The 27,566-nt window shown below is 39.5% G+C and overlaps 1 protein-coding gene across 1 annotated transcript in view; it reads left to right on the plus strand.

Moving 5' to 3' along the window:
- The first annotated feature begins 3,610 nt into the window (after window positions 1-3,610).
- LOC129376931 (protein ELFN1-like) overlaps window positions 3,611-27,566 on the plus strand; it is a 112,727-nt gene continuing 88,771 nt past the window's right edge. Inside the window, exon 1 of the mRNA XM_055056620.1 lies at window positions 3,611-4,255. The gene's annotated coding sequence lies outside the window, so the exon portion shown is untranslated. The remainder of the gene's footprint in view (window positions 4,256-27,566) is intronic.

Below are 27,566 nucleotides of genomic sequence, written 5' to 3' on the forward strand. Positions count from 1 at the left end.
TCACTCAGTCGGTAGAAAACATGGGATAACAAACGTTGACTCTTCTGAAGGGTTTCGTTATTTTCAGGGTTTTTAACTTAATTATTATCCAGCTACCAAAGACACTTGGCTCTACTTTTGGATTGATTCTCGCCTGTCTTGTACTTAATCTTCACTTTCATGGAGACTATGTTCATGTACTCGTTTCCCCCCATATTTCAAAAAGCCAAAACATGCTTAACATACTTTGGGTCTCAATATATAACAAACAAACAAACTGTAAACTTTAAATTAGTGGGGTATTTTTATATTATTATTATTTTTTTTATGTTTGATTCTGTTTCTCAAAGATGAGGTGTACTTCACATGGAAATTAAAGACATCTCCATACTTTGTAAGTGGAAAAAATTGCCATTTTAAGGGAAGCATTATGTCAAAGTGGCAATAAATACAGTAAAAAAAACCCAAAAAAACAGAAGAACTGAATGTAAGATTTTTCCACAACTGTTTATTCTTTTACCTCACAGGGCATAGTTTTACAATCAGAATTTATAATGAGACTTTTTACGAAACAGGAATTATATTGGATTAATCAGTTTTTTGATTACTGTTGAAAAAGAAGAATGTTGACTGGTGGCTGTTTCACCAAAACTAGGTATCAGGTTGAGATGGTGTATCACAGACTCACAAAATTAACAAAATGACTCATTTCACTGTGATGAACTTAGCTGGCAAATATCACATGTGGCTTTTGGGCTTTTACATCAGGCCTGATTTTTCAAAGTGAAAACAAATATGTTTCTGACTTGTTCAACCGCATTCTCGTGGGAAAATGTTTGCGTCTGAAATTTTTGTAATGTGATTTTGTAAGATGGTGATAAATTCTCAGACTTCCAATTGAGCTTCTCAGAATCATGCGGTTTATATTTCGAAATGAATGGATGTTTCAAAGCTGGCAGCAATAATAGTTCCTCACTAACCTCTGTCGTGTAGCTTTGCTAATCTGACTAGCTTGCCTGTGATAGATGGGGATCCAGGTGCTTCATCCATTCTCACTAAGTATGTGTCCAGCTGTTTCTTCTGGAAGCCTTCCCAGGCAGTTTGTGTAAAAAATCATTCGGTGTGTCAGTTTAATGACTTCCTGCTTAAATCTTTTTTTATTTACCTTAGTTGCACTATTTACCTTCATTCTGTTGGTGAAAAGAGCAAAAACCTTAAACTTTATCTGATAAAATTGAGCCTATATGTCAGAAATTTTCACTATGAGTACCGTTGAAGAGCATTATCTTCACAGAGCAAAACCTCTCTAAGTGATCTAGTGTTTAAGCTCCTTAAATGCCTGAAAAATAAAGACCCCGTTGAAGACGAGCATCAGCCCCTGCTGCCAAACATTCAATCGACAATCAATCTCTCAACTTCAGTTCTTGCTGCTCATTATGCAAGAACCGCATGTCTCCAAAGAGTTTACCAAACGTACCACTGAAACCCCGGTGTGAGTTGCTTCAGTCGGCTTGCTCTGAGAAATAGCTCATATGAACTCAGCAGATGTGCAGTTTTACTAGGTGTTTGCTAATTGCTGCTGGCTAGTTTGAAGGAGCTTAGTGGAACAGTGTTCTGTGAGTGGAAGCTTGGAAGCTGCAGCTCTGAGGAGGAGTTTTCTCATCGAAGGCGAAGCTACGTCCACCCAGGCGTTTTTGTACAGCTGAATGGTTGCCACGGGAGATTAAAGGATTTCTCAAACATAAAATTCTCGAGTCAACTCTCCAAGTATGTTATTGATGAGGGAATGACATTATAACATGAAGTAAAGCTCACAGAATTCTATTTTCCATAATACTGCCTCTTTATTGTTGATTTATCTTCCCTTAATGCAAATGTGTCGACTTAATTTCAGTACTACAGGTTTATTTAAAACTTTCTTCAGAATATAAGACATTTCCTGCACTCATCAGGAAATGAGTGCAGCTGTGAGGAACTTGAACAGTTGAACAGACTGAATGTTCAAGTTAGGTGACCAGATGGTAGCTTTTTATGGCCTGAGATTTCGAATAGAGATGCTGCGTCACATGAATAACCAGCACGACATACTTCAACAGCTGTGATTGGTCCAGATGATTTGTGTTTACAGACCGCACTGCTCAGCTCAATGTGATTCTCCAGGGGGAACACAAACATCGCTAACAGGCTGTAATAGTCACATTGGCTCATAGTTATGACACATTTTCTCCCCTTTTTTTGTTAAATTTTTTGTGCTGTGGAAGTTGGATGTTGCTGTCAACATCTACTGAACAAACCATAATCAGAACTGAAACAGTATCAGAAATCAACCTCATGTCTATGTGAGACAATTAAATCAAAGACGAGAATAAGCTAATGTTTGAAATTATTACTATTATTATTGTGTTTGTCATTTAAAGGTGGCTTATTATGCTTCATTGTGCAGGTTAGGATAGGTTTATGGGCTACACAAAACATGTTTGTTAATTTTTTACATCTTTCTTAAATCAGTTTGAAGTCTTCTCATTTCTGCCTATTTTCAGTTTCGTTTTCGGGCCTCTTGTCACTTTAAATCCAAATAAGCCGCTCCTGGCCATGCCCCCCAGCTCACTGCTTACACACTCGCAAATTCACTTTTTGAAAGATTTTATACTTCAGTTTAAGTCTTTAGTGCTTAAACTTTTGGTGTCTGAGCCATTTCAAAAACCTCACTGTGCTGTGACCTAGCAAGTGGAGCTCCAGCACGCATTTGGTTTTACCACTGTATGCTCTGTGCAATGACTGCTAGAAAAGTGTTCCGTTGTCGACTTACCATACAGAAATCGCGTGCTGTATTCTTTTAATTGTGCAGGAGGTCCCACTTCTGCTTTTCAAAGATGCATAAGTTTAGTTAGCATGGCCACCATTTACCATTACAGCTTCCCTGAAATGGTAAATTGTTTATCTGCCATTAGCACATGTAGTAGCAAATACATGATGTGATTGACAGCGCTAAGACATTCCTCCTGGCTCTAATTGGTTGTTTTTGACCGGGAGCTGTTTGTTTCCGGTAGAAGCATTTTTTTTGAATAATTACAATAATTCTTTCAACTAAATTTACAGTCCAGATTTAACAGCAGGGGTTCTAACGGCAAAGTTGTTTTATTTCTAATCATTTTCAGAGTTAGATTATGACACAGTAATAATGTATTTTATGGCTTTTTGCACATCCCTACCAGAGTGCCAGCAGTGTCTGTATCTGATGTGCCTGTTTGCCTGCAAAAGTTAATCTGACCACATGAATGCTGGCAGGACATTACATCGCCCTATAGTGCATTTAGGCAAGCAGCCAGCTTCAAATAGCACCGAATGCTCAATCTGGAAGGGTTTCTGACTTAATACAGGAGGAGGGGGAAAAAATAATAATAAAACAGACCAATAACTCTTGGAAAATTACAGCAAGACCATTTCCCATCTGCGTGCCTATTTCACTCTCCCAAGGAACTCCCACTCGCCTGGATTTCATATGATTTCATCAAAAAGTTTCCCCGGATTGACTTTGAAGGGAGGAGGGAGGCGTGGGGGTGGGGGGCTCTATCTTGCTCTCCACGCGGAGAACAAGCACCATCTCACTGCATCAAGTGCGGCGCGAAGACTCCTCTCCTGCGCCGAAACAGCTGGCTGTTGTTCGCTTCAGTTCAGAGGAAAAAGCGGCGGGATGGAGGTGATTGAAGCGCGAGCGCTATAGGAAGAAAAGAGGCGGAGAGAAAGAGAGAGAGAAACTGAATTCCAGCGAATTAATCACCGTCTGTTCCTGTGCGAGAGGGAGATAGAGTCAAAGCAGTCAAACAGAGGAGAGAAGAGAGAGAGATGGAAAGGAAAGGAGGAGGAAGAGGAGGAGGAGGAGGGGAAGTGGCGCCTGACGCAGTGTGAGAAGCAGAAACAGAGGAGAGAGACGAAGAAGCGCTGGGGTGGAGAGAGAAAGAGAGAGAGAGAGAGAGAGAGAGAGAGAGAGAGAGAGAGAGGGAGGCAGAGCGGCATTATATCAGCCGCTGCTTTGCATCCGAAAAAATCTCAATCACCCCGTCAGGAGCCGGCGGAGCCCTCTTCCCGGTCACAGCTGCTCTCGGAGACCGCGCGAAGTCACACAGGACGCGAGCCGGAGGGTGAAACAGCCCGATAACAGAAAACAACAACACGGCACGTACACAACACCGCCAGAGGCAGCCAGCGCGCGCGGACCCGCCGTGCTGGAGGAGCGCCGTCTGCCCGCGTGCTGCCACATCTGGATCCAGATCAGGTTAGACTCGCGTCTTCTTCTTCTTCCTTTAAAAAAAATTTTTTTTTAAAGCAGACCCCATTAACCGCCAGCATCCAATGTATAGAGTGTTTCGGTTCCTGGACGCTGTCTGCTTTCTGAGGAGGACCGGAACCGAACGGCTCATGGGCAACTTTGAAATATGTCAACATCTATATGGCGTTCCTGCGGTTCTGAAATCAGCCCATTGCTACCTCTCTGTTGGAGTGTGCGTGCGCGAGCGCGTGTGTGTGTGTGCGCGCATGTTGGTGACGAATGGAAGGAATTCAATGATTGGCCCGATCATCTTATCTCCAAGCCCTTGTGCGCGCTGATAATGGGGATTGGTGAGGGGAGCCGGAGAGAAGGTGGGTGAGGCGGGCGCTGATCCAGATTTAAATGACCATCTCTCTGTCTGAACGTGTACAGTGGATTCAGTCTGAATTGTGCAAATTCGGCCAGAGTCTTATCATGGGTATTTATTGATGAGCCTGGCACTAATTAGCCGGTCGCTTGGCATTAATCACGTCCCAGGACGGGCTGCAGTGCCGGAGTCCTGGAATCCGTGCTGCAGTCCGGGACGGGAGTCGAGGCAGTCCCTGTCCAACATGAGGCATGCTGAACTATGGCTCTCAATTGACAGATTTTGAAGCATTTTGGGATTCTAAACTTCAGTGCACCTCAGTCAGTGCTCACAGGACGCAAGATGTCATGAAGCAGCAACCTATTAGGTCCCAATGGACTCGTGCCTCCTGGTTTCACTAAAACCTGGTTCTAAACAAGTGCAGTTGTAACCCATTTAGATGTTTGGTTATGCTGTCCCATAGAGGTTAAGTTACTTTATTGAAATATCAGTTAGAGTGACAGATGTTTATTTTTCAGCTTATGGATACATAAAATAATGTTGACTGTATCGTCCCCCACCTGTTGCTGTGCACTGCCGGTACGGGTTGGCGATGTGGATTTAGAATTTTATTGCAATATTTAGAATTTTATTGCAGGACCTCATGGCAGAGGTGCCGCCATGAGGTCCTCTCTCTGTAGGAGAGTGCAGTAGTTAAGGTTAAATTGTGAATTTTGCTGACTAGCAGACATGTATCTTGTGTGATAACAACAGATCTTCATCTCTGATGTCAAACGAATCTCTTATTTTCAGTGCATTGTCTCTGCAGATGAACGTTCAACAACAATTTAGATTAAAAGCAGAAACATGTCAATTTTACCACTGATCGCTTACTTTTAAACATTTTTATCTCCCAAAGAAAGAAAAGATTCCTTGGTTGTTGTTTTATTACATTTTATTACACATTATTATTGCAGAAACCTTACATATGAAGAAAGGATTAAATGAGTTACTGCGTTATTGCATACATATTCAGATGTTTTAGAGTTTCTATGAAAGCTTCAATATAGTGAAAGTTTTGTAATCTTTGTTTTTTTGTAGTCTTTACATATTTTCTTTACATTTCCCACACAAATGCCAATGCGTAACATTTTTCAACCTGTTTTACTTGATCTAATGTGAAACATCTGTGTCTAAACCATTGTCATGAAAACCTTATGTGCGCCAATATTGCTGTTTTTCAAATTGTCACAGCAAACTGTATTTCTGTGAAGTGTGAGTTTAATTAAAACAAATAAAGTCATGGTGAACTCACAACAGAAAAAAAAAACATTACAACATTGTGTGAATAAAGTGTAACACTTTTTTTGACGGGTTGTGAATAAGACTGTCATAACGCCGTCATAAACATGAGTAAGTATTCATGAGTATTTATTACTGTTGTCATAAAGTGTCATTCGGTAAATCAAGACACTTTTAATACAAATTTGACATGATTCAAAATCTCTTTGTTATGACAATTTGACATTAACCAAGAAAACATGATCTCACATAAATTAGTTATAAAAACTATTACTGGTTAATCTTTAAAAATTATGTATATTTATGTTATTAAAGCTAAAGTTTTATAGCTCTATCAGGTATCTATGTTATAAGAATGCTATATATAATCAAATATGGCTTTCACGAACATTGAGTTTATAATTTATTGCCTTGAAATTGGGTCTCTGTCTCTTTAAAAAACTCCTGCTCTTTTTGAAAGTCTGCCTTTGGGAAGTCGTCAGAACATGGCACCGTCAGAACATTAACCCTTTCTCAACGTTATTCCAGCTTTGCGCTGAAAAGTAGCTCGTAAAATGAGCTCAGCAGATGTTCGGATCCACCAGGTATTTGCTAATTGCTGCTGGCTAGTCTGAAGGAGTTGAGTGGGGGAGGGGAGAGGTTTGGAAACTGCAGTTCCAAGGAGGAGCTGCGTCTCAAAGGGGGGGCTGGATCCACCCAGGCGTTTTAGATAGCTGAATGGTTGCCCTGGGGATTAAAGGATTTCTCAAATATCCATGAAAGAATCAAAGCCACAGTCGTGGTATGTGAATAACATTGTAGCACAATGTAAACCTTGAAAGGCCAATTTTATATAATACTGCCCCTTTTGCGTTGACTCTTATTGTTCAGTCATCTTACCTGAATTCTGCAGTATTGTTGAAAGTCATATCAATTATCAACATGTTCCAACAACAATGTAGCATGTTGCTAATTTATTCACTTCAACGTGGGTGCTTAAGAACATTCAGTGTTTTGAGTGCGGCACCAAAGCATGTAGGCATTGCTTACTGCCATGACGAAAGCGTCAAGAAAGCAAACATTTAACGGAAGAGTGGCATTTATCCATCCAGTAGGAATTCACACTGAACATGACAAAGAGCAGCAAAGCTCTCATAAGAGCTTCAGAAGTTCAGAAGCTCCAACCGAGCATGCACGCCCCGACTCAGACAGAGATGTGCAAGCACCTACCTCCACGCCTGTGTTTGAGCAGTTCAAAACACAGACGCTCACTGGATGATCCGTGAGGAGCAAAGTCACTCAACCAGTTAAACGTTGGCTGCCCCACTATCTTTTGTAACGGATGTTGTTGCCACTTCGTCCCACAGGGCATGGACTACTAACAGAGTTTTCCCACTGACTGACTCCAATTGTTGGCTGAGTGCCACAGATAGAGAGAGAAAGAAAGAGAAGAAGAGAAAAAAGAAAAAAATGAAGGCAAAAAGATTAAATGAAAAGGGCAAGGGAACTCTGATCATTATAAATAGACATGATGTGGCTCCAGTATAACGGCTTCATTCACTCGTTTTTCGCATATTATGGTTTTGGGGATTGAGAAATGATTGACTGGCTCGTTTTGGGGCCAGACATCCCCTGTCACTGGGAAGCAGTCACTATTTCTGGGAATTCATTGATAACCATCTTTGAGGTTTGCTCATCTTGCTTTCATCCTGCATTAGTACTGCAGTGCTTGCTGCAGCAGACACACGAGTTGTAAAGGGGCACTTCAGATAGTGCAAAGAAGGAAAAAAAAACCCAACAACTTCTTAAACCTTAACAAATCCTGCTCAATAAAGAACTCCGACACACGGACAGTATGCAGCTACACAACAAAATCCGTTCTATTCCTGCTTTGGCAGCAAAAGTGTCAACGGCAGTGGAACTCTGATGGTTACGTCGGTAATAAGGCAGGAGGAAACATTAAAAATCAGCTGTAATGAAAAGTGACATCTTTAGTGGAGAGCAATTGCCGGCATGTCTGGAAGTACAAAATGGATGAACAGTGATGGGTTTAACGTCGGTGCTGTCACATCAATGTGAATCTCCAGTTCTGCTCTAACCTTCACCTGAAGTTTTGAAGGACTTTTTTTTTCTCGCTTATCTTAACTTTTACCCGAGGCGCAGTCTTTGTGCCTGGGGTTGTGCTTGAAGTAGAAGTGCATCGGTTCCTATCTCAGGGTGTCCGCACATCCATGTAGAGTCTTAAATTTAATTATCTAAAGACAAAGCCTTAAAATGTCTGTATTTAGTTGTAAATTGGCTTTTAATAATTTAATATTGGCTTTAATAATTTAAAATTGGCTTTTAATAATTTAATATCACAGATATTAAATTTTGTGGTGGGATGACTATTTAATCTAGTATATTCTACATAGTCTCTTTTTCTCATTAGGCTTTTCTGTCATGCTAACATTTGAGTCGTTTCTTCATTGCGTTCTGTGACTCCAGGCAGTTGAGGCTACTGATATCTGTTAACCTTGCTAGCCAGAAAATGTACATTAGCAGTCACGTTAGCAGGAACCATTGGCTTTGGTTCCTGGAATGGAAATGGAGGACGGAGAAAAAGCTCACTTTTTTGCCCCTGTCAAGGTTTAAGTGAAAATTTGTTACTCCAAAGGAATTAAGACTGCTTCTTTTTTACAGCTCTGATGCTGTATAGGTCTTAAATTTCATTCAAAATGGTTCGAAAAGTCTTAAATTTGAATTGGTGGAAACCCTGCATCTCTCCTTAGTACAGTTTCCATAAATATGAAGCTCGGAGCTGCTAAATTTCACCATCAGATCACATTAGTTGTTATGTGCCGTAGACGTCCCTAATTCAACAGAAAACTGCTCTTCGTAGGCATGTTGGAGCGCAGAATATTCACAGCGTCTTATGTCATAATGTTGATGTCTGTTGAGAGCGAATGCCCCAAACTGTGGAAGCAAACCTGCATGCAAAGTAAACGTGACACCTCTCCGCTGGCTGGATCTGGAGACATATTTTAAGCATTCAGTGCATCTGCTGAGAAACTGTCCAAGATATTTAACTCAGGTTTGGGTTATTTAAAAAAAGCAACTTGGTATCATATAAATGCTATATTCTGAAAAAATAAAGTGTCAGATTTGGTACTTGTTACACTGAAAAAAAAAAGAAAGAAAATGGGATCCAACCTTTAAAAAAATTTGTTAATTTGTCACAAGTAATCAAATTATGTTTATCCAACTAAATAAATTAAGTTGGTAAATTTTTATTTTTGACAAATACTTTCTAATAAGTTAGTGTTCGATTTTGGTATTTAATTTCAGGTATTTAATTGAACAAAACCCGTTTGATGATTTGATCCTTTTTATCTTTAATAAACTGAATAATTGTGCAAATGTTTATTTCGAAAATAAATTTCCTTAATGAAAACACGGCAATTTCAAAACAACTCTTGATAGAAACTTTCTCAACTTCTTTGACTAATTAATTGATCATATGTTTGATAACTGGGATCAGGTAGTGTATATGAATGTCTGGATTGAAATGAGTTTCTGTAAACACCTCGAGACGACAATCTTTGTGAATTGGCGCTGTAGAAATAAATGGAACTGACTGTTTTTAGATCCATGTGCGAAATTTGAAAATAAAACTTGTGTGTCTTGAAGATGTGGGAAAGTTTTACCACATGATTCAACAGAGAAGCTTAAAACCAGAAATTTCTTCGACTTAAATACAAAAACACATCAGCGACATTTATGTAAATGACGCACTTCCAAGAGTAGAGAGACGCGCCCTAAACGTGCACGCGCTGCCGATGCACACCTTCCAGCCTAGAGTGCACACGCCCAGGCGAGCACACGGATTAATGATGTACCACCGTCCCTGCAGGGGGCTAGTTAGCATTTCAGGAAGATTGCACAAACACTGGGGAACTGTAATTAGGAAGTTATTGTTACAAGTTGCAACTCACCCACACAAACACAGTTGAAGGCACATACACACATGCCCATGCAGAGAATGCAAATGGAGAAAAGAGGGCGCTAGTTATTATCGGTACTTACCTATCAGTCATTTGCCACAGTCTTCATGCTGATGTTTGTCAGGCCTGAGAAAGGCAGCAATAACATGTCAGCGGCTGACATGTAATTTCCTTGCATAAGTCAGAGAAAAAGATAAATCCTGAATCACAGGACCACCAAAAAGCGTGCTGAAGTGAAACGGTTCCATTAAAGGAGGGATATGATATGTTGGGTCCAGGAAAGCTTGTATGAAAGTTTCATATGATACTCAACTTCGTCATTGTTTTTCAAGGCCCAAAACTTGTTCCAAAATGCATTGTTCTTTTGCAGAAAGGGCTTTTGTAAGTCGACTGGTACAGCGTTATGTAAACAAAAAAAACAGATTTTATTTCCATTACAAAAAAGACCTTGGATATGTAAATGGCAACACAGACTAAATGGAGTGGACACTCTTACTTTCCCTGATGTTCCAGAAAACATGAGTAAGATTCTTAAATAATCTCATCATTTGAAACACTTTTGTGCCTCCGGATTGTAAAATAATGTGAATCTTGCCTTCAAAGAGGATGCTGCAACTCAACTAGAGTGGCCGTTAGCTCTAGTAGATTAAGCCGCAGACGATCAAGGCGTTAATTACACTGAGAACCCAATTGATACAAAAAACTTTGAGCATTTTAAAATGGATATGTTCAGAGTCGGTCAATGCCATCCCCACCAACTTTCATACTCTGATCCAACTCTCTGGGCCTAACCTGCAGGCCAACAAGCACTTTTAGGTCTTCAAATTGTGAAGGAGAGCTTTGATCAAAAGGCAAAAATGATGACACACCTTAACAGCAATGATGACACATCAATGCTGCTAAGGTGTGTCATCATTTTTGACACATCATTCTTGTGACTGCGGTAGTAGCCCACCAGGTCCAAGAAGAGTGCTCTCTGTTTGTTGGTGCGTAATCTCGCCAGGAAATTCCTTTGGTCTGGACAAACAGTGGACTTTATGTCTTTTTTGTTTGGTGTTTTTTGCTTTCAAATTGTGGAAAGGCAGGTGATCGGTTGACAAATGATGCTCCCGTTCGGCAGAAATGTCGGGGACGGCACAGATCACAGACTGAGAAAAAAAACCCTTAGAAGTCCTGCTTGCTGCATTTTTGATCTGCACATTTTGTGTTGTTATTACATCTTCAACACCATTTTGAATATAAAGAGCAGCTCATACAACACATGTTTTGCTATGTCACAAGTTCAGCACATACATTAACAATATGAGCAAGACCGAAGGGCTAATTTTTACTGTAACAGCCAGCAACGGTGGCTTGTGAAGTCCACATTTTCTGTTGTTGCTTCAGATCAAGGCTGGTCTGTGTTCACAACAGAAGCAAACCGTACCAGAATTCATTTGGAAGTTGCCTCAAAAAGTAGGTCTGGGTCTGGTTGTTTGGTCCTCGCCAGGATTCACATGAGTGCATTCACATTTGTGAACACACTCCTGTGTGACCAAACAAGAACCTCTTCTAAAAGAGCGAAATGATAGCTTTCAACCTTATGGTCATATAGTCTCTTCCTTTTTTTTTGTTGAGAGGAAGCAACATTTTCTTGAGGCCTTTCACCATGAATACCTTGTGTCAAAATCCATTTTCAAAGTCAGGAAGGTTCTGCAGGCAGTGCTCACCATATGAGAGCCATTTTCTCACCAACTCATTTTTCAACAAATATCCCTTTGCCACACTTTTACCATCATGATCTGACAATGCGCAGGTATACAGCTTACTCAGTGACAGAGCAGCTCGCTGCTCAGCTGCCAGATCTCTTGTGGAAATGGAAAGCAGCAAATCTGGAACTGATATACAGAAAGCTTCACTCTTCACATCTGCTAGGGGAGAAAGTACATGGAGAGAATGGACGGTCGGGCTTAGTAGAAATAGATCTGGCAACAGGTTTAACATGAAGGTTTGTGAAGTTACTCTTCAACCAGAGACTCAGTTTTCATCACACGAGTCACATGATCAACAACCAGATGTTTCCAGAGGTGCAAACCATGAAGAAGGTGACAGGAATCAGTTGAAGGATCATGGCGTGACATGTTTTTTAATCGACTTGAGCAAACTTCTTCATGCGTGGTTTTAATTGTGTTTCTTATACAAAGGAAACACCGCAATTGTGAAATTGTGTTTCTTCAACTTTAGCAGAATATTGACAAAGTTTTGCATACATTAGTTACGGAAACGCATCTTGTGACAAAGCGGGTTAGCAATAGTTGACTGACTAACTGCATCTAGTAGCTATAATAAAGAAAAGAAAATAACTTTCTTTTGGGCTGAAAAATACATTGTCTATCATGTTGTATTTAGGCATGGTTTGATTTCACTAAAGTTCATGGCTCAAAGACGACTCCATGACAGAGGCTCCCAAAGCAGAAACTTCTATTCGCTTCTTGACCAACACATATTCATCTCATAGAGGAGCAGCCTCAGCAGCTGTTCTTTCATTATAATGAGTCACATACTGTAAGTGGCAATGGGACTGGGAGTTTCAGACTGCTCCAAAACAATCAGGTCACGCAGAGATTCAAATGTTTTAACCTCTAATGAAAAACACCCGGTCTCTGACAAAATATGCATCCACCTACTAGACTTCTCCCAGGTTCTAAATCTGTCAGTATACTTAACCTGCTCAAATGCTTTGAGCAGAGCATTATTTAACAGACGTATAAATGTTGACTGAGACATACTAAAGAGAAGATATGCTTCCTGAGCTTTTTACCTGTGAAAGGTACAAGATACATTCTTCTCACTTTTCTTCTCAAAAAGTGTATCGGGATCAAATTTATTAAACTGAGGAACCAAACAAAGGTTAGTGGACACATCACAAACTCTCAAAGGCACAAATCAAGAATGCAAAGTCTGTACTGCACTACTTACACTTAATCTGTGCTCCTCATGTTCAAGATTCCTCAGTTCCATTTCCAGAATCAATAATCTTTCACATGGCTCAAATGTTAACTCTGGGTTTCATTGAGCAACTTTTTTTTTTTTTTTTTTTTGCTGAAGTTTACTCAGTTTTAAGAACCCCTGATTCAGGAAAATTCTCCTTGAATTTGCCTCACATCCTCCTTCAGCCTCTTATCGCCAACATCCAGGTGAAAATGAACAATTTTCACCGACTGCTCCTTGAACAGTGACCCAATAATACACAGTTGGTGCCTTCAAAAACTCAACCGTTGCCATTATTCCCAAAAGTATCCTTCCTAACCTGGAATTAACGGAAGAAACAAACAAAAAATAAAACAAAACCGCAGACGCATTACATTCAGAAAGCTAACAGAGGCGCCCATTCTTAATTTTATCATCAAACCAGACAGAACACTAATAGAGGAGTCTCTGCCTGTTACAGCCAGCTGAAGGGCCGCAATAAACAGAGGGAGCCAATATAAGGTGTTTTGTGTTATAAGAAAATAATGTATTTAACAAAATCCAAACAATAACGTGTTTGATCAGCTATCACTGCGTTTCCATTCCAGATGTACGCAAAACTTTTCTTGATATTCCGCTAAACACAATTTCACAGTTGCTGCGCTTCTAATAAATAACACTATTGTGAGTAAGCTTGTCCACGCAAAGTCATTAAAAAAAAAAAAAAAACATGCCGCACCACGTCCTCCTACTTCCTGTCGTCTTCTTCGTTTTTTTTAGAAGAAACAGCCGGTTGTGCACTAATTTTGATCCTAGTGCAGAAAACTTTTTATTGGAAAAAAGACGACTTATTTCTTTTAAATTGCCGCGTTTCTGTTAAGCAGATTTTTGTGAGTCCAGTTTGTGCATCTATATGGTATCTATAAAGTTTTGTGGTGACACATTTACTCAGGCAAGATGATGAGGGCATCAAAGTCGCAACGCTGGTCGGAACTTGAAATTATATTCATCTGAGTTCAAAACTTTAGGACAAAAACATCCAATCTCCTCCCAAATGAAGCACAGATCCCTCAGAATAAAAGTGCTCTAATTTATAACTTTTACACATATAATCTTTTTTCCTCCCCTTTCACTTCCAATTGAACTACACCTAGTGTACATACTTATACATAGTGATTCTGGTTGTTAGGCTTTCCCACTACTACTCTCAAACAACATTTATCCCAAATTCCACATCCTCAATGGATAAATCAATATATACAACTTAAGGTTAGGTTAGGTTATTTAGGTTCATCGAGCAGATTGAATAAGGTATTAAACTTGTAACAGTAAACACTCTTGAGGGACATGACAGAATATTCCTCTGTTCTTTGGTAATTTGTGTGAACACGCCTTAAGACTGCACTGTAAGCCGCATCTTATCCCAAATACGGGAATCGTTTTGGGTTCTTAGCATCGAGAATTTGGAGAGGCAGCTATATTAGCCGGAACGTTGCATTGCCAAATGATGAGACGGCTCCCAAATATGACCTCATACCTCGCGCTCATCGCGTGAAAGATGAATGAGCTGCTTAATGTTTGATGACGCATAACTTGCACGTTGCCACCGTGGCAGTTTAGAGGGCTAATCCCGACCTAAACTCTGTGGAAGAGGCCTTGCAGCCTCTCCATTTCCCCTCCCCTGAACATTTATTCTTCCCCTCCTTCTTGTTATTCTCGTTCCTCGCTATCTCCTGGCTGCGCACACCCACTTCCTGCAGGCTGGGGGTGAATGAGCAAGAGGGTGTGTTTTGAGTCAGCTAGTTTGTATTCCAGCTACTGCTACACTACCCCTCTCTGGAAATCAAGGAAAAAATTCAGTGCGGTGCTGAAAGTAGGAGTAGACAAACTCGCAAAAAAGGGATGGGAGGTGAGAAGGCAGAAGGATTCTGAGAGAAACTTGAGAGCGGGATTGAGATGCTACACTGATATGAGGGGGAAAATATAAGAGGGCATTATAGGTGGATAAATCCTTCATTACATGCTTTTCTCCCCTCTAACCTGTTTTGCTACCTCTACCCTCTGTTTCTTAGACAGCACAACCTTTGTGGCGAAAAACACGGCCTTGCACATACCTAACAATCTCTCCTGTTCTCTGCTCTGAGATGCTCTTCAGGGCTGAGAGGAGAAATTTCTCTGGCTGTCCCATTACCTATCAGAGACTGGAACTATTGAAATCGTATTAGCTCTCCAGAGCAAGTGGCTCATTGTCTGTTTTTCCATTTCCAGACAAAGATCTGCGGTTCGAGCCCTGGCAGCATGAGACGAAGCTGGCAGATTGTAATTTTTTTTTTTTTTTTTTTTTGTAGTAGTAGTCTTCTCTTTCATCATCCAGGCACCTTCGTTGTTTTCCTCCATTCTCTGGTGACAGATTTCTGGGAGATGTGTGTATCATATATATACCACTCCTGGTGCCTGAGAAGCTTGGAGAGCAGCTTCAACAGAATGGAAGGCAAGAAGGAAGAACGTAGACGAAGCTCTCTGCGTTTGCCCAGCCAATCAGCTGAGATAAAGAAAATACATTTGTTTAATGGAAATATGCCAATTTGGAAGTTGTTGTTTTTTTTTTGCGCTAGAATGAGCTGTTTCTTTTTTGGCCATATTGAAATTTGTGTATTTCGCAAAACTGCAATGGATCCACTTTTTTTGTAGTCATATGATCAACACTGGATGTTACTACTGGGTTAAAAAACAAAGAAGATGATAGGAAGTTGGAAATGTTGACATCCAGTTTTTAATGTTTTTTACTGAACATAACCATGCCAACTTTGAAAAACAAACAAACAAAAAAAAAAACAACAGCAACACGTTTTTTGATCAAAAAAGTTTTTTTTCCATTAGGATGAGGTGGTTTTCCAGCTGAATGAAAGCTGCTTTATTTAGCAAAACTGCAATGAAAACACTTTTTCCAATTTATCAAAATCGGTTTATTTGCCAAAATTAGGCGATCCGGATGTTACTACCAGCGGAAACGATGACAGGAAGCGGTAGGTGGATTATGGCACAGCATGTTTTTAAAGAAGACATATTGCCTGAACAAACTTTTTCAAGTCTGATTTTAATTCCATTTTTTATTTAATGGAAATGGTGTCTTTTCCAACATTAGTGGAATATCAAAAAAGTTTTGCTCACATTTGGAATGGAAACGCATCTACTGATGTCTAAATTAGAAGGCTGATAGTTAAAGGCCAAAAAGAATTGCATCCAATCATCTCTGACAACTATTAATAAAATAATTTATCACATAGCAGCCATGCATTATGACCCAGATAAGTGTGAAGCTATGCTATGAAGCCACTATGTGTATCTTGCTTTAATGGGTGATGCTTTCTGTGCACACACACACACAAACACGCACACAAATGAGACACACTGGGATGCACTGTGTCTGGGAGCTTCTTTAAATCTTAAGGCATCCAGAGAGCAATCATAAACGCCTGCCCTCCTCTCTGCACCATTATTAAAAAGAGAGCAGTGACATTTTATTTTCCAGAAACTCATCATCTTTATGTGGATTGTTCTCTTGCCCCAGGAACTGTGGCTTAATATGAAGTTACTCACACCTACAGGGGCAGAGAGTTTTGGAGCCAGCACAGATTGTTGTTGTAATATGCTGAGTTTTTAATTGTGTAGAAATAGAACACGGTCAAACTTAAGGGAATAAATTAACGTGGCATTGCAAAGTGATATATACCCATTTAATCTTTCCACATGCTATCACGTTAAAATAATAAATTACATGTGTTTTGATGGAATTGGATGTGCCATTTTTTCCTGAGATAAAAAAATGATTTGAAAAACATCTCAATTCCTATGAATCTATGGGGAAATTTGATTAAATTTTTCCTACTTAATTTATTTTTATTAATTTATTTTACCCCCAATTTAAACGTTTCAAAAAAAGAAAAAAAGTGAACTTAGGTGAAATAAAAAAGGGCGCATAATAAATTTGATTCTACGTGTGTCAGTGAAATAATTTATGTTTTGAAAAGATTTGTTTATTTCTGATAATTAGGATGATGTATTTTAAGTTTGGTTCAAGTTCGAGAGTTGTGAGGGATAATTGTATTTTATGTCGTGTCGAACTGTTTGCCTGGAGTTGGCGCGAGATTTTATGTATGTGAGACTGCGAGACTTAAAGGAAAGAAAGAAAAAAAAAGAAAAAAGGAGCAGAAGCCTGAATAAAGCTACAGGTAGCAGCCTCGTGGTTATAAGGTATTTTCCGATTATGTTTGTAATTTTTTAATTTATCAATTATAGTGTTTTAATTACTTGCTATTTTAATTTAGAGTGGACGATTGAGTTGTGATAATTGATTTGTGAAAGCCCTCTGAAGTGGCAGGTGGCCATGAGGTAGTTTGTCAAAACACGCGTCACCTGTTTTTTGAAAGTGCCTATGTCTAAAGCGTTGTTTTTTATTTCTGTAGTTTTCACGCTGTTTAATAAAAGAGCCGGTCAGAAGAAAGTCGTGCCAGTGTGTCACTTTGGAGTTACACTATGGCTTGTCAATATTTATGAAATATGCCGTCAAATGGGTTTATGATAAAAATGAAGACAGACTTAAAAAGATAGAGAGCAATTTAATGCACAAACGAGGTGATAGCAGTTCAACTCAAATGATTGACAGGGGAAGAAGAAAGTCAAGGTCAGGCACTAGTTTTCTCAGTTTTATGGGCCTGCAATGAAGTAGGAAAGTATGTCTGTTTCTACAACTTTGTCAATAGAAATGAAACCTCCTTCTTTAGTATGTAAGCCTTTCATTTCCCAGAGTTTGTGTAGGCAACCTCCAGACATTGAAGCGAACGACGTGAAGAATCTGAAACTGTGTGAAGAATCGAGTGCGTTCGCTCGCATCCGAATGCATGACTACAGCGTTCACATGTGACAGCTGCTGAACGCCTGCGGTGTTGGAAGTGCGTACGCTGGGTGTTAAATGTGTGGGCGGAAGCGATGTAAGGTGTATGTGATTTTATAATGGTTGTTTTGATTCAGGCTACCATTTTTCTTATTTTGCTGCTGTCACTTCGGTTTCTCCAGCATCACTTTGTGATGTGACATGTTGTCTAAAAGACTTTCCACATTTCAGTCAGTCTGAGTCTAATGCTCAAACTAATTAGTAATTTCATCAGGGAATTTAAAGCCTTGTGCTTGATAGATGGAGAGGTTGTTGTATGTGAAAAAAAAAATAAATCGTGAACAAATTTTCCTGGGGGCATTTGAGTTTTTCTTACAGTTTCTGAATAAGTGGATTCGGAGCTTTCTAATGATATTAAACATATATATATATATATATATATATATATATATATATATATATATATATATATATATATATATATATATATATATATATATAATATATATATGAAGAATTGGCAATTTGAATTTTGGCACAACAAGATTAGTGCGAAAACATGTTTTTAAAGTTTCAAAAATATTGTCTTGTTTTGATCAGCTACCTGCAATGTTTAAATCACCTTGCTATGAGCCTCAACAGTGTGCAGACTGATGTTTCTCACGAGAAATATTTATTTTTAATTGTTTGATTTATTAGTAAAAATTTTATTTTATTGTTTTAATTAAAGAAAACCAGGTTTGAATTCCAGCACTGGGTTCTTCTGAGTAAAGTTTCCATTTTCTTCCTGTGCATGTGTGGGTTTTCTTCAGGTATGTCTCAGTGTTCAAAAACATGGCTGACTGGTCTCTCTAAGTTGCCCTTAGGGGGGAGTGTGTGTGAGCATGGTTACGTGTCCCTGTGTTGCGTCGTGATGAACTCGTGACCTTTCCAGGGTACAGGGCGTATGATGCTTCTCATCTAATGGCTGCTGGAAATAGGCACCAGTCCCCTAACCCCCACAGCGCCTCTACACTGAAAAGCGAGTATGGCCACTGCATGGATGGACGATTGCTAAGTAATGGCAGCATCAGCCGTGCTGAACTTGAAGGAAGAATGGGACGCAGTCAAAAGTATCCTTTCCGTTTCTTCCTGCATCTTTATTTAGATGAACGACAAATGTGATGACGCACCATCTGACCCTGAACAGCAGGCTTCTGCTCCCTAGTGGTGATAACCAAAGTACTGCTTCTCAGCTAACATCAATAATGCAATCAATGCATTTTTACAACTTGAGTACACAAGTTAAAACACCAAACATAATGTCTGCAAACTTTCCAAGTTTTAGTTTACACACAGGCCTGGTCTTAATTTCTGCAACCATATATTCTCAGTAGTCAAGACTCACAATACAAAATGATATTTAATTTCCACATGTTTGCACTTCTGTCATCTTGCAGGGCTTTTTTTTTTAGTTAAAGCTATTGTTTTCTTGTTGTCTTTGTACACTGCTTGTGTGTATCTGTAGCCATCAATACCTTTCAAAAGCTGATATAAATATGGATTGTAGAAATCAGTCATATATTCTGCTTTCAGAGTTTTACACTAGGCAGCGTCTTAATTTTCCACAAAGCGAAAGAGCTGTTCTCACTTCAGTTGATACTAACCTGTAGTACTGTCTCTGTTTGTAGAGCCACCAGCCCTGTCAGCATCACTGGATGTGTTTCCATTGACCGTATAATTTCACATTTTGAAATTTCTGTAATAAATTTGTTTAATGGAAATGCTGCAATTTTGAAAAAAACGCAAGTTTTTTGACAAAAAGTTTTGGCACTAGGATGAGGTGTTTTTTTAAAGCATATTCAAGTTGGTTTATTTGAAAGTCAAAGAAGAAGACGACAAGAAGTAGTCTGAGGATTGTGGAGCGGCATGTTTTTTAAAGCCTTGTTGTGTGAACAAACTTATTCAAGTGATTGTGAGATTGTGTTTTTTCAAAATTAAAGGAATATTCACAAAATTTTTATCCCATTTTGTATCAAAACACAGCTACTGTAGGCTAATATACTTATGTTTTTAACTGTTGTTCCTCCTAAAATACAGCTTTTTGTTCTTGTCCCCGCTGTGGTATGCTAATAAAATAAGTGCAAATAATCTTTCACTATAGTTTCCCAAAGTTCGTTTTTGGTCTCATCTCCACTGAACACCCTGCTTCCTCCTGGTAGATAGATATTGCTATTTAGCTGTCATGAAAAAGCTGAGAGGTTGCATATTGGAATAAAAAAATGTTTTGGGCTTTTATTTGTCTGTAGTATTAGCGTATTGTTCCAGATTGCTTGGTTGGTTTAAGAATATCTACTAGTCTTCAGGACAATCATTCACAACTTTTAAAACCAAAAAACAAAAGTAGAAAAAAACCCACCCATCAACACTGGCTTTTCCCAATGTTCTTAAAAGCACCACATGATCTCCACCGGGGCTTGATGTTTCCCCCGTTGTCTTGGTCAGAAAACTTACCCTCGGTGACTCCAAACATCAAATTGATCCCAAGCAAATCGCAGACATTCCCAGCAATATAATTTACAATGCTACTCAGAGGTGGTGAGCCAGTGGTACCATTCATAATTTAAACACTTCTCCAGACACAACGGCTGAGACCGGCCTCGCTTTATGATGTCCAGCTCTTCGGAAAAAGTCCGTCTTGAACCTGACTTTTAATCATTCTTGAGTCCAAGAATGCTCTCAAATTTCTCCTTCTGTCAGCTAATGTGGGCCTGGAAACTCATAAAAGTCTCATGTAAGCAGCACAGCATGCTGGGGACGTGCTCCGCTAGCCAACGTTAGGGCCGAAACGGTCGTTCTAACCATCCAGTCAGTGGGCGGGAAACTTCTGACAAAACATCGTGGGCCTTCTAGCATGTTCTGCGAGTAGAATTTGAAAACCGTTCCCCTGCTCTATCGATTAGTTAATAAAGGCCTGCTCTGTGGATTCTGAAGGCCCTGGGCAGATTAGGCTGCCCCTGGCAACACATACAGACTGAAACCTGACTGAACAAAACACCAAAGATCCACACAGGCATGTATGAGAAACATCCAAGAAAAACATTACAAAAAACGAGACAAGATTATTGTAATGACATTTAATTGAACAAACATTATAAATTAGGCGGATTTCTGATATTGTTTAGAGCTGCAGGGAAATCCTCGCAGGGCCTGCGCTGGGATACTAACATCAGATTGGATTTGTCTCATTTAGAAAGAAAAAAAAAAATCACTCCAAGCTGTTTTTCCACATTTCACATATCAATCTGTATCCTCTGACAGCAAGGGCAGATAAAAAGCTTCAAAGAAAGGCAAAGATGAGACCAACAGTCTCTAAACGTATCACACTTGCACCGTGTTAGATGAGCTCCTATCCTTATTTCTCTATCCCCCCTAGGTCTCCCACAGACTTACATTACCATGACAACCTGCAGAATCATGGGTAACGACAAACAAGCGGCGCTGTCAACTGCTCTGAACTGTTTCTGTCGTTGCAGAGCTTGAACAGGCAGAGTTGCACCCTGTGAAGCGGGGAAACGGGAAAATGCTACCAAAATTACATTTCGAAATGGCTTTTCTGGTGAAGAAGAAAATAAGGAGGACTTTAACTAGGACGCAATGGCAGAACGGTCTTTCAGTCTCGGGTTAGATGGAATTGTTGGAAGATATTCTACTTTAAGTTATTTTTCTGCTTTAGGTCCAAATCAGTATAATAGGATTACGCTGTAAGAGGTGACGAGCTAAAAATGTCAAGCCACGAGTCATTAAATCAATCTGACATTATATTAGGCGTGAACGATCTTTCTTGACCTTAAACAAGAACTGACGAAACAATCTCAGCTGCAGGTACTGGGCTTTCATTTATGTCACAAAATCTCACCAGCAGACCTCCTTTCTCACTCAGCCAGTTTCCATCGTTGCTTCGACCTGTGGGCAGGTGGATGGATGGGAGATGTAGGCTTTCCTGGCAGTCACTGAGTAGGAAGTGCTGTAAATCTGGGCAAGATGGCAATCATCATCAAGGGGCCAACAAAGGGAGCAACACACTTCATTTCAGCTTATTTATAGAGATCGGGATGGTCACTTTACAAGCCGAACTGGTCCGAATCAATCAGGTTGATTCCGTAAAGATCAATTAAACACATCTCATTTTACTCCTATTAACACTACATTAAAACCAATGTGAGCTAGGAAGGCCCTGCTGCCTCGTTGAGCTTTTAATGGGTCATCCTGAGTATGAACCATTAAAACTACTGACAGCCAGAGAACATTTTGAGTGACCCTTATAACAATACCTTTGGTCTGAAAATAAAGAAAGCGCGACTTAGAGTGAGGAAAGATTAATAAAACAGCACGGAAAGTTTCAATAGACAAAAGAAAAGTTTTAGCTTGCCAGACATGCAGGATCCTGCCCTTCAGGAGGAGCTGGAGGGCAAAAAACTGCAGTGACTTCCATTGGCTTTAGCTGTCAGGTTTGCAAACTAACGCACTAAATATTAAATGTGTTGTTCAAAAGAAAAAGGGGCGCAGTGCTTTGCTGCTGATTGTCAGCGCCACAACTCTACAACTAGAAAACAAGGTCAGTAAAAAGTTTTCTCAAAATAAGAAAGGCGGAGGGAAGTAGGTTGGTTATGCTGACTTGACTTTGACAACCTTAACAAGCAGTCATGCTGCAAAATTCAGTGCGTCTTTCTTGGTTCAATTAACATAAAATGGTGACCCACACACCAACGAACAGATCATCAATACAGCACGGGTACATATTACTTAATCAACCACAGCTGTGTTCAGACAATCACTTATGTTTGGTTCGTGGATTATCTCTTAAGAAATGAAGGAAACTTTTGGAAAACTACTTATTGTATTGACTCAGTATATTTGCACCATGCAACGTCTCTCTTTCTTATGTTCATCTGCACTTGCTCAAATAACTTCCTAATAAAAGGTTTTGTGATGAGACTCTGAATCAAATACTACTGCATATTATGCTTTTACTTAAAAATCTTTTAACATTTCTCCTTTAAACAGCATGTTGTAGGTCTGTTGCAGTGAGCAATAAATCAGTTAATTGCATGTTGAATCAAAATGAGCTCAAGATTTCAATTTTTTTCTCTTTTCCCTTTTTCTTTCTACCAAAAACTGGATGTTAAAAGTCTTCGGTCTGATGTTTTTGTCCCAACTAGTCGTTTTTTTTGAAGAACAAATTTGTTTACAGAGACTTTATGATTCATTGCATTTGTTGTTTTGTTTTCTTTTGGATATTTAAAATGTCTTCCAGTTCCAGTGTTGCATGTTCATTAGAATTTAAGGTTTATTGACATCTGAGAATGTGTTCTTGCATTGTCATCCCCATTTCCATTACTTAAATGGTTTCAGGAACAACAATAATATTGTTTATCATTTAGTTTTAAACCTACCGACTATTCCGAGAATCAGAACTAAACTCTGCTTGATTTGTTATTACCATCTTCTTGTTGTATGTTGTTTTTAACTTTCTTTTACAAGCACTTTGAATTGTCTTTGGCTGAAAGGTGCTATGTAAATAAAGTTGCCAAAGTTAAATCATAACAATTTAAACTCAGAATTAATTTCTGTTGTATGAGACACTAATACACAAACAGGGAAGCAGTAGGCAATGTGGTGGCACAGCTATTAGCAGCATCACCTCACAGCAAGAGTCTGCTGCTGACTGGGGCGGTTTTATGTCCTGATGGGTGGTAATTGGTTTTTCTCAAGTGGCTGTATGTGTGAGTGGGAGTGGGCATGGTGTATCCATCTCCATGTTAGTCCTGGGATGGACTCGGGACATACCCTGGGTGTGTTTTGCCTTAAGCCAGCATCATGTGGTATTATCCCCAACTCACTGGATCAAATTAAATAAAGATAAGGGTCAAGTATCAATCAATACAGCATAAAGGATTCGGAGAGGACAGGGGAAAAAAAATGAAACTAAATCAGAAACATAATTCACACAACTTTGTCAAACACACATCTAAAAATACCAGTTATGCACACAATTACTAGTTGCTTGGAGACGTGACTAGTTATATAGACTGCTGTTTTCACGGGCTTGGTGAAAAAAGGATGCTTGAATGTAAAACTGACAGAGCAGAGCAAAAATAAAAGCAAGGCTAAATCCATTTGGCTTCAGTGCATGTTGCATGGCAGGAGAAAAGGAGAAGGAGACATGATGTAAATGTGCTTTCACAGCGTGGACAAATATTTGTGTTTGGTATTACAAACTTTTTGGACAATTCCTACACGCTTCACATTTTTAACCTTCATTCTGTGGTCATACATTTGAAACAAGATGTTTCCATACACATCTCTTTGTCCTCTCTTTCAAAGAGATTTGATGTCAGTTGTTACTAAATTTATATCTATGTACTAAATACCAGGATAATGAGAATACATTTTTCTTTTTCTCTATGTCAGTGGAAATGCTTACATATACTGAAGGCCAGGCCATTCAGATTTGAAGGCACTGGCAGCATAAGATGAATTTCAAAATAATAATAGGAACATAATTTCAAGTAATTTATGTTTGCTTTGCAAGACTATTCTACTTACTTTAAAGCTTTGTTGCAAATGGGCTTTCCATATGAAAATTATGCTTCCATATTGGTCAGAAAGGAGCTTAAGGACAACAGGCTGAATGTTTTTTAGGGGGCATCACCAACTCAGTGCTGTTGGAAAAGTGTGTTTTGAACTGAATGTTTATGTGTGGCCAAACTGACCTTTAGACCCGACTCACTTCCACCAGTTCTGTCAGGAATAATTAGATAAAATTCCAGCAAATTGTGGCAGAAGGTCACAATCCAGGTCATTCAGACTTGACAGTTTTGTCAAATGCTGAGAAAATGGAAAACGTTAGTTCTGAAGTTCAAGTAAGAATCTACCTCAACATAGGGCTGAACGACATGGCTGACAAACTTATCAATATAAGCGTTTCATATCAATTGATACCGATAAGTATTGATTAGTTTTTGGTTTTAAATATCTGAATTACTCCCAATGTGGTGGTGTGACCTTTCCCGCTTAATTAACGGTTTTCACTTTACAGCATTGTTGTTTTTATTTTTAAGCAGTTATGAGTCGTGGTGGAGAAATCTGAAACCGCTGCTGTGCTACTTACTCTACAGGTTGTTGCTAGGTAACCAAAGAGTGACTGAGTTAGCAGATGTCGCTAACAGTGTTTAGCTCGCTCTGAAAAAATTAGCAGTTTGTCTTCGATATGCCTACATTTCCCAGATCAGTTTATAGTCTATTGAATATTGAACATAGTATAAAATGTAGTATTTATTGATATTGATTTTCTATCTATCGTTATGTGTATATTGTTAATTTGTTGTTTCAACTGTCATTGCCATATAGAGTCACAAGAATTTTGGTAATACTGACTATTTTTATCAGCCCTAATAATCCAACAATGCATCAAACAATGCAGTTGAGTTCAGTTAATTTTTCAAACTGGTTAAACCACAGTTTGCTAATGAAACCCAACAGACAGCTTCAAGTCATTGACTTTCATTAGTCACTTCTCCTCTACAATCATATATATATGTACTGCATTCAGCTGTTTCTGAGATGCTGAGATCGACGACATTCATGAGCACGTCTTGGTTATTCCAAACACAGTCTATGTCATAGTCCAAAAATAAGCGGCAGTAATCTGCAGATTGTTTCTAGAGGAGCTTCAGAGAGTAAAGAGTTACTTCAGATAGCAGCAGATTTTATCTTCATACATAAAAATAGAGAGATGCTGTTTTTAGCTGAGATTCCAGATCAAATCAAAGTACTTTATCATAAAGCAGGCAGCGCGCACGACACACAAAATTCTATTTCCACCCATTTTATGACTCTGTTTTGTCTTTCATTCGTGTTAGTGACTGCATTCATATCTAAATCGAACCTTAGTCTTAAAACGGGGTCCACCATATTAGGACCGGGTTTTGGCCCTGTAACGCCCAGGGGTCTTAAGATATTTATACCAGAGAAGATCCTGAGTATGCTACAGAAATTAGTACACACACACACACGCACACGCACACCCCCCCCCCCCCCACACACACACACACACACACACAGCAGCGTCATGATGTTGTCAAGACCAAAGTCACATCATCTCCGAGGGAAAACAGGCTAGAATCTCATCACAGCATCCCGAAATGAGATTACCACCCCAGCCTTGCACTTATAAGGAAGTCAATATATCATTCATCCCTCTCTGACTTCTTCCCCTACAAATTGCATTAAATTCGTGACACGTCCGTTAGAACCCAGCCTGAATCACCGGGCAGTTGGAATCAGAAAAGACAAGAGAGCAGCGAGTGTTGGGGTGCGTTACAGAACGCTAAGCATCTTGGTGCATCACCAAGAGCACTCTCAAGTCAGGGACACATTTGAATGTGCGAAATTCAAAATGTACACACACACACACGAGTTTCAAGCTGTGGATGTTCAGTATCTACGTCTGTAAACTTGCTACATCGAAAAAAGAGCTTTGTGTTAAAAATGAAATGTGCCTTTGTCACAGCAATTCAGACTGAAAGTTGAGGGCGGCAAAAGGGGATTGTTGTTTTTTTTGTAAGATCTGAGCTGCTCTGAGTCCTCAGCATCAAAAACCATGCCTTGAAAAATCTTGGTTAAAAATCTGTTTGGCAGCACAATCTTTGCCCTCCTTCAAATAGATCAAATCAGCTACTTCATTTGTGCAAGTGTGAATGCCATTTCAAACCGTGGAGTGGACCCAACAACCAAATTGAGCTTGTAACAGCAGCCAGTATCAAAAGGCCTCATGCACGTCCTCCCAGAGGAACACACACAGGATTTTCTGAGGGAGGCAATCGAACACCTTCTCCAAATCTACAGAACCCCTGAATAGACCTTACCAGGGAGGCTTGGGAGTGTGATCTCTTTGTAGTTGGAACACACTCTTGCATTTAGAGGTGGTGAGGCAGATGTAGAGGACCCAAGTTGGTGTGAAGGAAATTATGATTTTAATGAGAAATGAGCACAATAATCCAAAGTCCAGGCACCACAAAATGAGTGGAAGGCTAAGACTCAAAACTGGTAGAAACTGGTAAACAAAAGACATCTGACTAGACGAACTCTAGACAGCTTGACACACTAGACAGAAAGACAAGGACCCAACAAGGAACACAGTTGGGATTAAATACACAGAGGTTAATCAGGGAAACGAGACACAGCTGAGAACAATCCAGGGGTATACAGGACAGCAAGGAGACTGAATAGACACAGAAACCTAAATGAATACACAGAAAAGAAAAAACAAATCCTTACAATACGAAATAAAAATTATGTCTCTTTAAAAACTCATATTCTTTCTAAAACTCTGCCAGAACAACTTTGAAAAGTATAAGTGGAGCTTCCTGCACAACCAACAAAATGGAAGCAAGTGGTTCCTGGATGATAAATCAATAACACTTGTATTTCCCAGCAGCCATTGTACAGCTCATGCAAACCAGCTGACCAAACAGCCGCTTGGGTTGCTAGGCGACAGGCTAGTGCCCATCAATTGTGATTCAACATTCGGGAGGTTTTTGAAACTTGACCTCTTCAAACACCAAAAAAGAGCTAGGTGTTGTTGTTTTTTTTAAGTGCCTGGGTTTTTAGAAGCAGTTGAGACCCAAACAGGAGCAAATAAACATGCAAAAAGTCTATTTTGCATAACAAGCTCACTTTAGAGCACATAAAAGTAAAAATGTCTCTGTTTGAAAGCTGAAGCAGGATAACACTCTCATCTGAGAAATGTTGTCATATGTCAAGTCATGAACATATTTCCAGTGTCCGGTGTGATGAGTTGTTGCAATTTCCTTCAGAAGG

This window comes from Poeciliopsis prolifica, unplaced genomic scaffold (genome assembly GCF_027474105.1).
Source record: "Poeciliopsis prolifica strain line A6 unplaced genomic scaffold, Auburn_PproV2 SCAFFOLD045, whole genome shotgun sequence".
Lineage (NCBI taxonomy): Eukaryota > Metazoa > Chordata > Actinopteri > Cyprinodontiformes > Poeciliidae > Poeciliopsis > Poeciliopsis prolifica.